At 46.9% G+C, this 13,515-nt stretch overlaps 3 non-coding genes across 3 annotated transcripts; all 3 read left to right on the top strand.

The window, feature by feature from the left end:
- Positions 1 to 5,337: 5,337 nt before the first annotated feature.
- On the top strand, positions 5,338 to 5,411 carry trnat-ugu (transfer RNA threonine (anticodon UGU)). The gene has a single exon. It is a non-coding gene; the product is annotated as a tRNA-Thr (tRNA).
- Positions 5,412 to 5,822: 411 nt separating this feature from the next.
- trnat-agu (transfer RNA threonine (anticodon AGU)) lies at positions 5,823 to 5,896 on the top strand. Its single transcript has one exon. It is a non-coding gene; the product is annotated as a tRNA-Thr (tRNA).
- Positions 5,897 to 6,396: 500 nt separating this feature from the next.
- trnat-cgu (transfer RNA threonine (anticodon CGU)) lies at positions 6,397 to 6,470 on the top strand. Its single transcript has one exon. It is a non-coding gene; the product is annotated as a tRNA-Thr (tRNA).
- The last annotated feature ends 7,045 nt before the right edge of the window (positions 6,471 to 13,515 follow it).

Raw genomic sequence — 13,515 nt, 5'->3', positions numbered from 1 at the left:
TGGATGCCCGCTGCCCTGCTGCATTACCACCTATTCCCCCACAGCCCCCTACAGCCCACACCCACCTACACCACACTTCATATAGGTACTGGGGGGTGATCAGCTAGTCACCCCCCATCTCTTTTAATTCCACTTTAGACACCACACCCACAACACCACACTGCATCACAAAGATGGAAGGGGGGGGTGACTGGCCACTCACCCGCCCTGTATTATTTTACAGTTTTTTCCAATCATTTTCACACTTGTCTCAATACCATGTCCACTTTTTCACAACACTTCATACAGTGGGCTGTACCAATACACACCTGAGCACATCACTTAACCTTTGGTGCAAAATGCCCTACAATCACCAAAACGTTTCATAATTCACCCAAAAGTGACTCATACTGCCATAACAATGACAAATGCTGTCACCCAACAACACTGCTGGGGCACTCAATGTTCAATGGGCTAAAAAACACTAACAACTTTCAGCATTGCAAATTACATATATAAAGTGTGGCTGTATCCTCCAGTTTGGCACAAATTACTGTCATGTTGCACTGTAAAAATTAAATAAACAAGAACTACTTTTGCATGTAAAAATTGTAATACCAACCAACTCTAAAATGCTGTAATATATTTCATTAGAAATCATGTAGGTGTTTCCGTTTCTTTTTTGCAGTATGTAAATATTTCATTCCTATCAGAAAATGCCAATCCAAAGATGGCCCCTTTTGTACATATGGCAAATTGGCACTAACCAAACAAATTCCTAGATAGGTTCTTAGCTGAAATTTCAGGCAGTTTCATTCAGATTTCCAGCTTCAACCATTGTAAAATGCTTGGGGTGATCTAGGGCAGGAGTCTCCAACTCCAGTCCTGGAGAGCTACTGTCCAATAGGTTTTCTATCCTACCTGGCTTCTGATGAGTCACACCTATACTCAAGTAAATACCAGGAGCAGGTGAGGCTCATCAGAAGCCAGGTAGGATAGAAAACCTACTGGACAGTAGCTCTCCAGGACCGGACTTGGAGATCCCTGATCTAGGGGGATGGTGGTGGTCTAGTGGTTATGGATCTGGCTGGGCTCCCATTAGGAACACCGGAAGCTTGTGAGTTCACTCCCAGGGGGTGTCACCATTGTACCCCTGAGCAAGGCGCTTGACCCCAACTTGCTCCAGAGGGACAGTCCCTGTAGTTACCGTACTTCACTATAAGATGCTTTTGATAAAAGTATCTGCTAAATGAATGTAAATGTTATACTGTAATATATGTGTTGCCATACCCACTGTTTTTGCACAGATTACATTGTGTTGCCTTGCAAAAAGGAAAGGGACACTCCATGGCCTCATTCGTATAGATGGTGTAGATGGTAACGAAGCAGCAAACAAAAACAAAATTAGGAAATTTCTGCTAAAAGCACAATTATTTGTGTTAGTGCAAGTGCATAGTGTCCTTTGTCTGTCAAAATGCAGCATGTTTCAATTGACAGTGCTCTAAATTTCATTAGGTTTTGACCTGAAAGTTAACTGTTTTGAACTGATTATCTAAACGTCTGAAAAATCGGCTGTAGCTGTACAAAGTTTTGCTGGTGGCGAACACTGACTGAGAGAAGTATTCATGAAATTTGGGGGAAGTGGTGATTGAATGCATATTGTGTCAAAGCAATGCAAACGTATACATAGTTTAGCTCACATGGTCCAATGGTATGGTGCATGTGTTAAGTGTTTTGAAAAAGTGGACATGGTATTGAGGCACGCGTTAAAATGATTGGAAAAAACTGTAATTGCACTTTAGACATACATCCATGTCACACCACTCTTTCACATAGGGCATTGGAGGGTGGGGGGAGCTGTGCAGGTCCTGGGTCGGCTGCTTTGGCAGCCCACAGCTGGAAAGCGCGGCTCCCTTCCCCTCTATTTTAACTCCACTTCAGACATTGAGGGCCTGTGGGGGCTGGTGGAGGAGGACCGCAGCTCTGGCTGGGGTATCCATCCCCCACTTGTGTCCCCCCACATTTTAAGTGCACCCTAGCTCCACACACACGCCCATTCCCACTGATCAAGGGGGGTGGTGGGCGGACCGGGGGAGTCGGGGGATGGCGGGGGCGGCGGGTGTTGGCTGACGGGCCCGGGTGCGGGGCGGCGGCGTCCGCGGGGGGCTGCCGGTCTTCTGCGGGGGGCCGCTAGCCTGCGACCTGGGGGGTGGGGGAACAGCCTCTGGAGCCGTCCACTGGACAATTCCAGGGCATCTGCTGTTGGGCCTCGAGATGAGTGTCTGCGTGTGTGCGTGCGTGTCTGTGCGTGTATCTGGTGAGTGTGTGGGCGTTCATGTCTGTGCTATGTATCTGGTGAGTGTGTGCGTGCATGTCTGTGCGTGTATCTGGTGAGTGTGTGCGTGTGGAAGTGCGTGTCTGTGTGTGTATCTGGTGAGTGTGTGCGTGTGGAAGTGCGTGTCTGTGTGTGTATCTGGTGAGTATGCATGCTCTGTTTGTCTGCATGTATGGCCTGGGACGGGGGAGCACGTCGGTGTTGGGGTGGTGCGGGTGTGGTGAGGTACGAGTGTTTGGTGAATGAGGGTATCTGGGTATGAATGGCTCGTCGGCGATGCCGGCGCAGATGAGGCCCCAGACACCTCCTTGGGTTGGGGCGGGGGGGGGCGCTGCGGCGGGGGGCGGGGGTGTCCCCCTGGGTGTTGGCGCTGTGCGTCCGGGCGTGCCTTGCCTGGCGCCCGCTACCCTGCGGCACTGTCGACTATCACCCCACGCCCCCCCTGCCGGCCCGCATCCACCTACACCACACATAGGTAATGGGGGGTGATCAGCTAGTCCCATTATCTTAACTGCATTTTAGACATACATCCACGTCACACCACTCATCCACATAGGGCCTTGGAGGGAGAGGGGAGCTGTGCAGTTCCTGGGTCGGCTGCTTCTACAGCCCGCAGCTGGACTGCACGGTTCCCTTCCCCTCTATTTTAACTCCACTTTAGACACTTAGGGCTTGGGGGGGCCGGTGGGTGTCTTTTCCCCATATGCTCCCCCATATCTCAACGACACCTTAGCTCACACACATGTACACCATCAATGATCAAGGTGGGTGGGGGGCGGACAGGGTGAGGGGTCCTGGGTGCGGCGGGGGCGGCGGGCGCCGGCGGGTGGGCTCGGGGGTGGGGCGGCTGCATCTGTGGGGTGCTGCCAGTCTCCGGCGGGGTGCCCGCTTGCCTGCGATCTGGGGGGGTGGGGAACATCCTCTGGGCCGTCCACTGGGCAAGTCCAGGGCATCTTCGGCCGGACCTCAAAGACGAGCAGGTGTGACTGGGAGTGTGTGTCTGAGTGTGTGTCTGCATGTTTGTCCTGGTACGGGGAGCACGTGGATGATGGGGCGGTGTGGGGGCGGCAGTGAGGGGACCGGGGGGAGGGAGGGTGCGGGGGCTGGGGAGGGAGGGTGCGGGGGCTGGGGAGGGAGGGTTGGGATCTGGGCTTGGGGGAGGGGGGGTCGGGGTAGCCAGGGGCTGCCGCCTGTGGCCGTGGGGTTCCTGGCTCGTGCTCGCCGGTGGGGGGCGCCCGGTGCCTCCCCCCCTGCCTTCCTTGGGTGGGCGCACAGCCTTCCGGTGGCGGGGGGCCCGGGTACCTGGCCGCTGTGGGGCGGCTGGGTCCATGACCCGTCAGGGCTCTCCCGGCCGTCTGGGGGCTCCGGGGCGGCGTTGTTGTGGCCTCACACACTCACTGGGAATCATTCCATGTTAACCTGCACACTCATACATACACTCACAACACACAAACATACACACATACACAAATGCGTACACACACACATACACGTATGCGTACACACACACACATACACGTACATATGCACACGCACACATACACACACTTTCATATCAACACACATACACTTAGACATGCACACACACATAGACATGCACGCACACATACACACAAGAGAGCCTAAGGCTCTCATCCCCTATTTTATCCCTTTTTTCTCCTTGTCTGGGTGTTTGTGTGAGAGTATGTGTGAAAGTTGGTGTGTGGCTTCCACTCCCTCCTCTTAGATGCAGATACGGGTACGACGATATTTAGACAGTGTTCCTGGTGGTCTGCTTATGCATATATGTGTGTGTGTGTGTATATGTATGTATATATATATATATATATATATATATATATATATTTATTTATTTATTTTCGCTGGTATTAACGTATTTCACTCCAGGAGCAGATACTGACACAAGCATATTCCCATCTCATAATAGTACCACTGGTTTCTTTGTGTGTATACTGTTTGTGTGTGTCCCTGGATCTTATCTTTCAGATACAGCAGCTGGTGTGATGATACAGTGTCCAGCAGTAAGATACAGAAGCTGTCCTTTTATTACTCTTTCTTTCTTGTTCTACTGTCAGTATTATTTCTCTTTCCCTGTCTCTCTCTCTGACCCCCCTCCTTATTTTATTTTTATTATGTATTTATTTATTTTTCTACTTCCTCTGTCTCTCACCCCTTTCTCTCCTTTCTCACTTTCTCTCTCTATCTCTTTCCCACTAACCCCCCCTGTCAGCTCCGGCTTTGTGGCGCAATGACATATAACTGATTAATAAAGAGTATACCTCAAGTAACAAGAGGAGCTTAAATCCGAAGCCCCACTTGTTAAAATAAAAGTGTTGGCACAATAAATCACCCAGACTAACATCCTGGTTGCTAAACTGCCGACACGACAAAGGGAAAAAAAAATATATATATATATATAAACAGTCATATTAAGAAAAATGGCCACAGCATCTACAGTTTAAACTACTAATTATAAATATATTTCAACGATATTGTGCCGCAATATTTGCATGTACTATATCAGGACATTGACTGTAGGGAATGAAATGCTGTGAGCTTCTTGCCTTTTTTCCACTGAAGGCAGTCATTGTGGGAAGAAACTGTCAGAAGCAAATCATTTGCTCCAGGTGAGGCTTGAGTTCAGAATCTCCGCATGGCCCAACCAGACGCTGCCATGTGCATAGCACACGCTGACTGATTACAGTACAAGAGCCTCTGACTCAAGGTGTTTGAGTACACTATGTCAGTGTTTTCTCGAAAAATGTTGTCCACACAAAAATCTTGGGCCCATACCTTACTTTCCTTAAGTAGTAGACCACTGAGATCTGGTTGAAGTTTCAGCAGATTCTCATTATCTCAACTGCCACCATTACGATCTACTAATTGAAGAAGCAGGGGAGTCTTGACTGACTCAAATAATGAAGAGTGTACAATTGGCTTGCTTCTAAACATTTTCTGCTGTCAGGCTACTAACTTTTGTAGTTTGACAATCCCTGAAATGTGAGTTGCAACTGTTAATAGTGGGTGCTGTGGCTTAGTGGTTTAAAGTGTCTGTCTTGTAAACAGGAGATCCTGGGTCCAAATCCCAGCAGCACCTTGTTAATGTTGATGAATCTTTTGCCAAGAACAACCGTCATGTCTGCTGGAGGCATGGTAAGTGTAGACCTTGTATGTTAAGAGCAAAAGTGTCAGCTAGGCACTCGCACAACATGTCTTTGCTCACGCCATGGAGGCATTACAATAGTGCTGCTCGAGAAAATAGTTCAATACTGAAGTGTTTGCTAGAAGCCACACAGCTACCTTCTTCATTGGGCAGTGAACATGACAGAGGTGAACAGCAGTGGCCTGGAGAAAGAAAGTTATGGAGAAGAAAGAATTTGAAGCGGTTGTGTAGAGGACGTGTTGACCAATTTCAACGGCTGGCAAGGATCATAGCCACGGTCTTGGAGTTGTAAAATACATAACTGACAGACAAGGGCAGTGGTGGTCCTACTTTTTCCTGTCTCTTGGCACTGTGGCTTAGTTGGTTAAAGTGCCTGCCTAGTAAACAGGAGATCCTGGGTTCAAATCCCAGCAGTGCCTTGAATTTCACTGTAGGAAATGAAATGCTGTGAGCTTCTTGCCTTTTTTCCACTGAAGGCCGTCATTGTGGGAAGAAGCTGTCAGAAGCAAATCATTTGCTCCAGGTGAGGCTTTAGATAAGAATCTCCGCATGGCCCAACCAGACGCTGCCATGTGCATATCAGACGCTGACTGATTACAGTACAGGAGTCTATGACTCAAGGCGTGTGAGTACACTATGTCAGTGTTTTCTCGAAAAATGTTGTCCACACAATAGTCTTGGGCCCATACCTTACTTTCCTTAAGTAGTAGATCACTGATATCTGGCTGAAGTTTCAGCAGATTCTCATTATCTCAATTGCCACCATCACGATCCACTGAGTGAAGAAGCAGGGGAGTCTTGACTGACTGACATAATGAAGAGTGTACAATCGGCTTGAATCTAAAAATTTTATGCTGTCCGGCTACTAACTGTAGTAGTTTGATAATCCCTGAAATGTGAGTTGCAACTTTTAATAGTGGGTGCTGTGGCTTAGTGGTTTAAAGCGCCTGTCTCGTAAACAGGAGATCCTGGGTCCAATTCCCAGCAGCACCTTGTTAATGTTGATGAATCTTTTGCCAAGATCAACCTTCATGTCTGCTGGAGGCATGGTAAGTGTAGACCTTGTATGTTAAACTAAGCCTGCTTTCTTCTCCTTAGTCATTTCTTTTCTTAATTGTATCAGTGTAATTACCACACACTCGTGTCATTTATGGCAGCTGTGTCTTGTGGTGCTAAATGAAGCAAATTATATTTGTTTCTGACAGACGACCGACTGTTTTATCTTGCGCCAAACCGCACAACATAAACATTGCAAATAATAGTTCTTAACTATTATTTTGGTGTGATTTTTTTTTTTTTTAGAAAATCCTGTACATTGCTATACTGATTTGGGAAGATCGGCTCTCAATTGCCCCATGACTAGTCAATGTACTTCATGATGACAGGTATGAGTGCTACAGGGTGGTTGTCATTCAGGCAGGAGACAGAAGACTAATTCAGCAAAGGTGTGATGGTGGTATTGTTTAAGCACGTGGGGACGACTGCCTGGCTCAAGGAAACGTTAAAGTTATCTGTGAAGACATCATCCGGCTGGGTGTTACACTCCATGTCACATGACCAGGTAACGTTGTGTGGTCCCGCTGCTGTTTGTAAGTTTACTCTCAGCAGAGATCTTCTCACATCAGCTGTGAACAAACACAGTGCCTGTTGAAGAGAGATAGATAGATAGATAGATAGATAGATAGATGATAGATAGATAGATGATAGCATCAGCCTTGGAGGAAATCTCCCGTTTGCGTGTTTCACCCATTAAAACACACCTCACATATCTGTCCAAGTCTCTGGGGCTTTTTCAGCAGCATTTAATGTCTGATGCTCATATTTTTGTGGAATGAAAGAAGCAATAAAGCAGTTTAAGGCACATTTACTCAGCTTTGAAACCAGGGTTACCGACTCTTACGCATCTGGTGTGACGCTCACACTTCTTGACTGTCAGGCTCTGGAAATCTATAATATTCTATTATAAACTCATAATTAGCTACACCAAAAGCGTTGGGGTAGTTCACAAACCCTACAGACTATTTACAAGGTAATAAAACTGTTACATGCATGTAAATGTGTGTGCAGACTTGTCTCCAATTGGAAATGTCACACCAGCCAGCTGACCAAAGTTGGCAGCCCTGTGAACCTCTGAAATATATGTAAATAACCAGGAAAACCTTAGTTTTTCATTCAGGCCACACACTGGATTGTGTTAAATGTCCTAGACAAAAAGTAACGATTAGGCTAAATAAAGATGTGACTCAGAAATGTCTGAGTGATTAGGTATCCAAGGCCTATGAGATACTGGCACCATATCCAATGTCCCCCATTGTGGGGACCCAGATAAACAGCTTTTGGAAATGGATTCATGCATTTGATCTAACTCAGTACAGAAAATCACCTCCATATATCCATATGCATCCACAGGACATCGAGGGCTGTGCTGCATTTAATCGTAAGCTTGTTAAGGTATAGAGGCCTTCATAAATGTCTAGTTTTGCAAGAACAATGTGGTCAATCCTCTTTGAAAGCTGCCAGCTGGGAAAGCATGTTGGATTATTGGACAAGACATACAGTCATAATTGCTTAAACAAGTTGATTTATCAGTCTGTTTTATAATAATACACTGGTCCTTTCTGAATAACCCCTCACTCTATTGAATACAGTGATCTGATGCCCATTGCTAAAATATGGGCTGCAGCACTTGATACACACTCACAGGATGATAATTCATTGCATGGAGATTTCGGTTCACTTACATTTACTTCATATTGTGTGTGGTAAGTGCAATAACATGATAATCTACTCAAACATGTCTAGGTCTGTTTTAGACATCGAGCCAAGGCAAGAGAAAATGTTATTTACTGATCGGTAACACTTTTCCTGAGGGGGCACAAATAATGTAGCATTATGCTGTTACTTCTGTATTACTTAACCACAAAATAAGTCTTAGTGATCAGCTTGATTTTGTCCGTGAATATGGCCGCTGCACACGCTGCATCTAACTGCTGCTGTCATGGATTTTTAAAGGTCACCGGGCAGGAAACGGCAACATCACGTTCATCTCAAACGGGAAAGTACTAAACTTCAGTGGCGCGATGTCTGTTCCTGCAAAATATACGAATAATTTATGGCTTATAATATTTGATTTATTATTGTGTAGCACCCCTTAGGCCTATCTCCTGGTACTAAAGGGCACTCCTGGGTTCTTTACTACTCCCAGGGATTTTATATTAAGTAATGGATTTATGGTCTTGTTGCTTTCTATTAATATTAAATGTCCCTACAATTTGTTCTATGTATTGTGTCAATAAAGGAGTTTTCTAGATAAAAAATAAGTAAGAGTGTTAACTAATTGTAACTATTTGAACAATAAGCAACTTACACATGAAATACTTCCCCACAATGAGCCTGTTTATCCTAGGACTCTGAATATAATCACTTGAAACCACGCATTATAAATGTAAATCAAAATATATATTTTACTTAAAGAATTGTGAATATTTGGAAAAATGGAATAAAGTAAAATAATAACATATATAATACAATTATCCTGTAGTTTAGTTATTGAAGTACAACATAAGATTCTCAATCTACATAAAGTTCAAAGGAAATAAATACATTCACTGGTTCACTTTTCAGTAACAAATTATATACCCATATGCTGAGTACTCGTTTAAACCTGTTTTCCACACACATACATACGCTCGCGCTCACTAACACACACACCCCACCCCAGCCGGCTTAACCCTGAAACTTTACGTTGCAGGCCTGTTGCAGCTCGAGTGCGGTGTGGCCAAAACACACGACCCCTTCACTCCTAAAGGAGCATTAAACGAAATGAATGTCACGGTACCTTACTCCAACAGAGTTTCAGAAAGGCTGGCGATCCGAACTGCCGTGCACGAATCCGTCCTCCTCCGCCATGACACTCTGCTCCCGTGGATAGAACACTTTTGTAGGTTGCACAAGTTGGTCCCGTTTACACGGCGACAACAGGAAACTTCTTCTCCGTTGACTTAACTCACCCAAGTGACAGTCACTGACTTTCATACAGTATGTTAATCACCTACTGTATTCTCTTTAACCAAAACAACATGGATATCGCAAAACGCAGTTCTCCCAGCTCCGCTTCTTCTCCGCTTCCCTCGCGCGCGTTTTTCTTTTTCGTTTTCACCTTTGACCTCAAGGTCACAGTTTAAGCATACAAAATTAAAATCAAACTTATAATTTTCCAAACATCAGAATATTGCTTCCTACATTGCACATTTCACTTAACCAATGAAATAATTTTAAACAGTTACAAATCATACATTCAAAACACATTCTAAATGTAAACCTTATATACGTAGAACTCCATTACCCAGAATTCCAACGATCTCTTAAAGAAAGAAATTCATTTCTTTAATAAATGAATTTATATACCTTTTTAGTCAGATCTTGACTACTTTTGAGAATATGTCAATCTATATATATATACCCTAATATATGCAATATCGGTCTTTTAACATTCAATTTCCTTAAATGTTTACTTTCATTGGGTTACACTTATTATAAAAGAACGCAAATGACTGCTAATTACAAACTGGCACAAAAAGAAGCGTCTATTTAAAATGGAGTAATCATGGCATTTTACAAATATTGCGAATAGATCCGCTTTTTTATAATTTAATACTGAAGCTATTATATTTAGTAATCTATGTTTTGATCCACCTATAGTGGCATCCCTGAAAAGTACACATTTGTTGCGGGAATTGCCGTCTTGTGTGTGGCTGGGTGCAGAGAGGAGTGTATGTGATGTGTGTGAGCATGCGCAAGAAGGAAGCGCGGAAAAAGAAAACGAAATTAAACAAAAGAGAGAGTGTGCGTCACGGGTAGAGGGGGGGGACCGGGAGCAGCGTTCTAACGGGCTACAGCCTATGCCATGTACCTGGAAGTGTGCAGTGCTGCCATTAAAGCCTCGTCTCTTCAGTACTCTCCGGTGTCTCGGCTGATTTCTGCGTGCCTCACTACTCCACAAAAGTGAAGGGAGTTAACCCCGAAGGAGGATAAACTTCGGCCCTGGAGGAAGCATCTCCCCTCGCGTCTCCCGACCACGGTCAGGGGACTGAAGGCGAGGAATGGTTGACACTGGCGACCACGAAGGGACTCTTTCACGCTGTTAAAGGAGTGGTGAGCACTGAGAAAAACCGACAGGCTAAAGCGGCTAACGATAAAGCCGAGTGACCGTAATTACAAGTGTACTGGCCCGTAGCTGAGCTAACTCGCGATGGCCGCTGCTCGCCATTCTCGTGTAAACTACGGAATTGAGACTAATTACTTCAACCCGTTCATATCGCTGACCAGTGTCTCCGAGGGTGCCGCGAGCATTAGGGAAGCTAACAGAGACAGAGCTGTGGCTAAATGTGAACATATAAACCCATTCCTGTGTGCCGAAAGTTGTACTAACACACACGCTAATGGAGATGGTGTATTCGCGCCGCCCGATGGTCCTGCCCAGCCGCAGTTTTCCCGCACGAATCCCTTCGTCGATGCTGAATGTTGCAGCTACGGCCGTGAGGGAAACACAGGCAGCAGCATGAACTATTATCCAGCTCCTACTCCCCAAATTAAAGTGCACTATCCAGTCTCAAACCCATTTTCCCCTGCTCACATGGACAGTTTTGTACACAGCACACCGGCTCAATTTAATGCAATGTTAAATACACCCATGCAATGTTTGCCTTCCAGCAGCCTTAATGAAGCCATAAGCTATGGGCAAATCACTGCACCGCATAAACCCCGCTCAAAACCAGGCAAGACCTGCTGTGTACCCCGTCAGCCACCATCTGACAGTGAAGAGGACGGTGATCCTAGAGAGAGAGTCCCCACTCTACGTCCAGGCCAATATGACGGCACCACACCGTGGAAGGAATTTCTGCACAGGTTTGAGAGCTGCGCTGAAGCCAACTATTGGTCAGAGAAGACAATGACAACTCAGCTTAAATTCTGCCTAGTTGGAGCAGCAGGGGCCATTATCCACAGAAATCCCCGCTCATCCAAATGGAATTACTGCCGCCTGGTGGACGAACTGGAAACTGCATATGGCCCTTCTTCTGACCATGCAGCTGCTGTTGCTGTAGAACTGAGGCAGCGAGTGCGTAAACCTGGTGAGGCCCTGCATGTTTTCAGAGATGACATTTATGGAAAAGTGGCTGTTGCATATGGTGATAGAGCAGAGGTTGAACAAGACTCTATAGCTGTTGAAGTTTTCACCAATGGGCTGGGTGATGCAGAAATAGTACAGAAGTTGCTAGAGAGGCACCCAGCCACACTTGCCTGTGCATACGAAATAGCCCACCGACACGAAACCACTAAAAGGGCTGCATCTTATGTAACCAGTGCCATGCAGCAAGGAGCCCATAATGCAGCTGAACGCTGTCCCCGAGCTGCCGTCGTCAGAGAAAAAGACAAAGATGAGACTGTTGCTGAGTATGCACCTGCAGCTAGCCCCTCACCGAATCGTTTTGTCCCACACACACCCTCGACAACACCGAACAATCACAGAAATTTTAAAAAGAGCGGGGTTCGCTGCCATAACTGTCAAGGTTGGGGCCATGTCCAAAAGCAGTGCCCTTCCCCTCATAAAACCACCAAGGCCTTAACATTGAATAGTAGCCCTCGGGACAGCCCAAAACACACCGTGCTTCACCTTAAGTGCCAAAGCCAAGAAATGAGTATCCCCATGCGCCTCTACGAAGTGGAGGTATGTGCTGTCTTGGACAGTGGGGCCCGGAGGAGTGTGCTGCCGCTGCCCTACTACAACTCCATCCACCCAGACGTGAGGCCACCACTACAGCCCTCAGTTGTTGAGACCTTGCTTGGTGTGGGACCTGGGAACGTGCCGGTGCTAGGTGAAGCCCAGATACCTGTCAGTATCAACAATCGGCAGGTGGATGTTGATTTCCTGGTGGCAGATATAGCAGGAAATGAGGTGCTGCTCGGGCATCCCTTCCTCACTCAAGCTGAAGCACGTCTTGATTTCGGCAAACGCCGCATCATCCTGTTTGGTGAAGAGGTGCTCTACTACCAAACCGAAGCCAGTACGAGGACACACGCAGTGAGAATAGCTAGAACTGTGGTGGTGGAACCGGGGCAAGAATATATGGTGAAAGGCAATGTGCATCCTGGTGCAGCAGCTCGAGGTGACATGATGCTTAGTCCCACCAAAGGTTTTGTTGAGAAGCACAGAGTACTTATTGCCAGAGTCCTAGTCAATGCACAGCCTTCTAAAGCTGTCCCACTTCGCCTTTTTAACCCCGGCAATAAGGCAGTAACAATTAAGGAAGGATCCATTGCCGGGCTCCTCCAGCCAGCTGAGGCCCTGGAACCCTCCATGGTCTCCCCAGCTGCAGACTCACTGACCAGCCCTCCTGTGGTTCCTCTGCACCTGCAGGAGCTTTATGCCCAGAGCTCCACAAACCTCAATGACTATGAACAGCTCCAACTGAAACGCTTGCTTTGCACTTATGGACATGTGTTTTCTACAGGGCCTGCTGACCTGGGCCGAACCAGCCTTGTGCAGCACGACGTCATAACCCGTCCTGGTGCTCCAGTCAAACAACATCCACGAAGAATGGCTGGAGAAAAGCAGCAACACGCTGATCAGCAGATCTACGACAGCTTACAGAGCGGTCTCGCCCAACGCAGCTGCAGCGGCTGGGCCTCGCCCATCGTTATGGTGCGCAAGAAAGATGGGACATACCGTCTCTGCATTGACTACAGGGCTCTCAACGATCTCACCATGACAGACGCCTACCCGCTGCCCCGCATTCAGGACACGCTGGACACGCTCTCGACTGCCAGATGGTTCAGCACATTGGATCTCGCATCAGGCTACTGGCAGGTTGAGCTGACGCCTAGAGCACGCAGGGCCGCCGCTTTTTGCACTAGGACAGGCCTCTTTGAGTGGAACGTCATGCCATTTGGACTATGCAATGCCCCGGCGACGTTCCAGCGTCTGATGGACCGCGTCCTGGCTGGCATGCAGTGGGACACCTGCCTGGTCTACCTGGAC

Source organism: Paramormyrops kingsleyae, chromosome 25 (assembly GCF_048594095.1).
Source record: "Paramormyrops kingsleyae isolate MSU_618 chromosome 25, PKINGS_0.4, whole genome shotgun sequence".
Classification (NCBI taxonomy): Eukaryota; Metazoa; Chordata; class Actinopteri; order Osteoglossiformes; family Mormyridae; genus Paramormyrops; species Paramormyrops kingsleyae.
The sequence above is the reverse complement of the archived record's forward strand: the minus strand, read 5'-3'. Positions and strand labels throughout refer to the sequence as shown.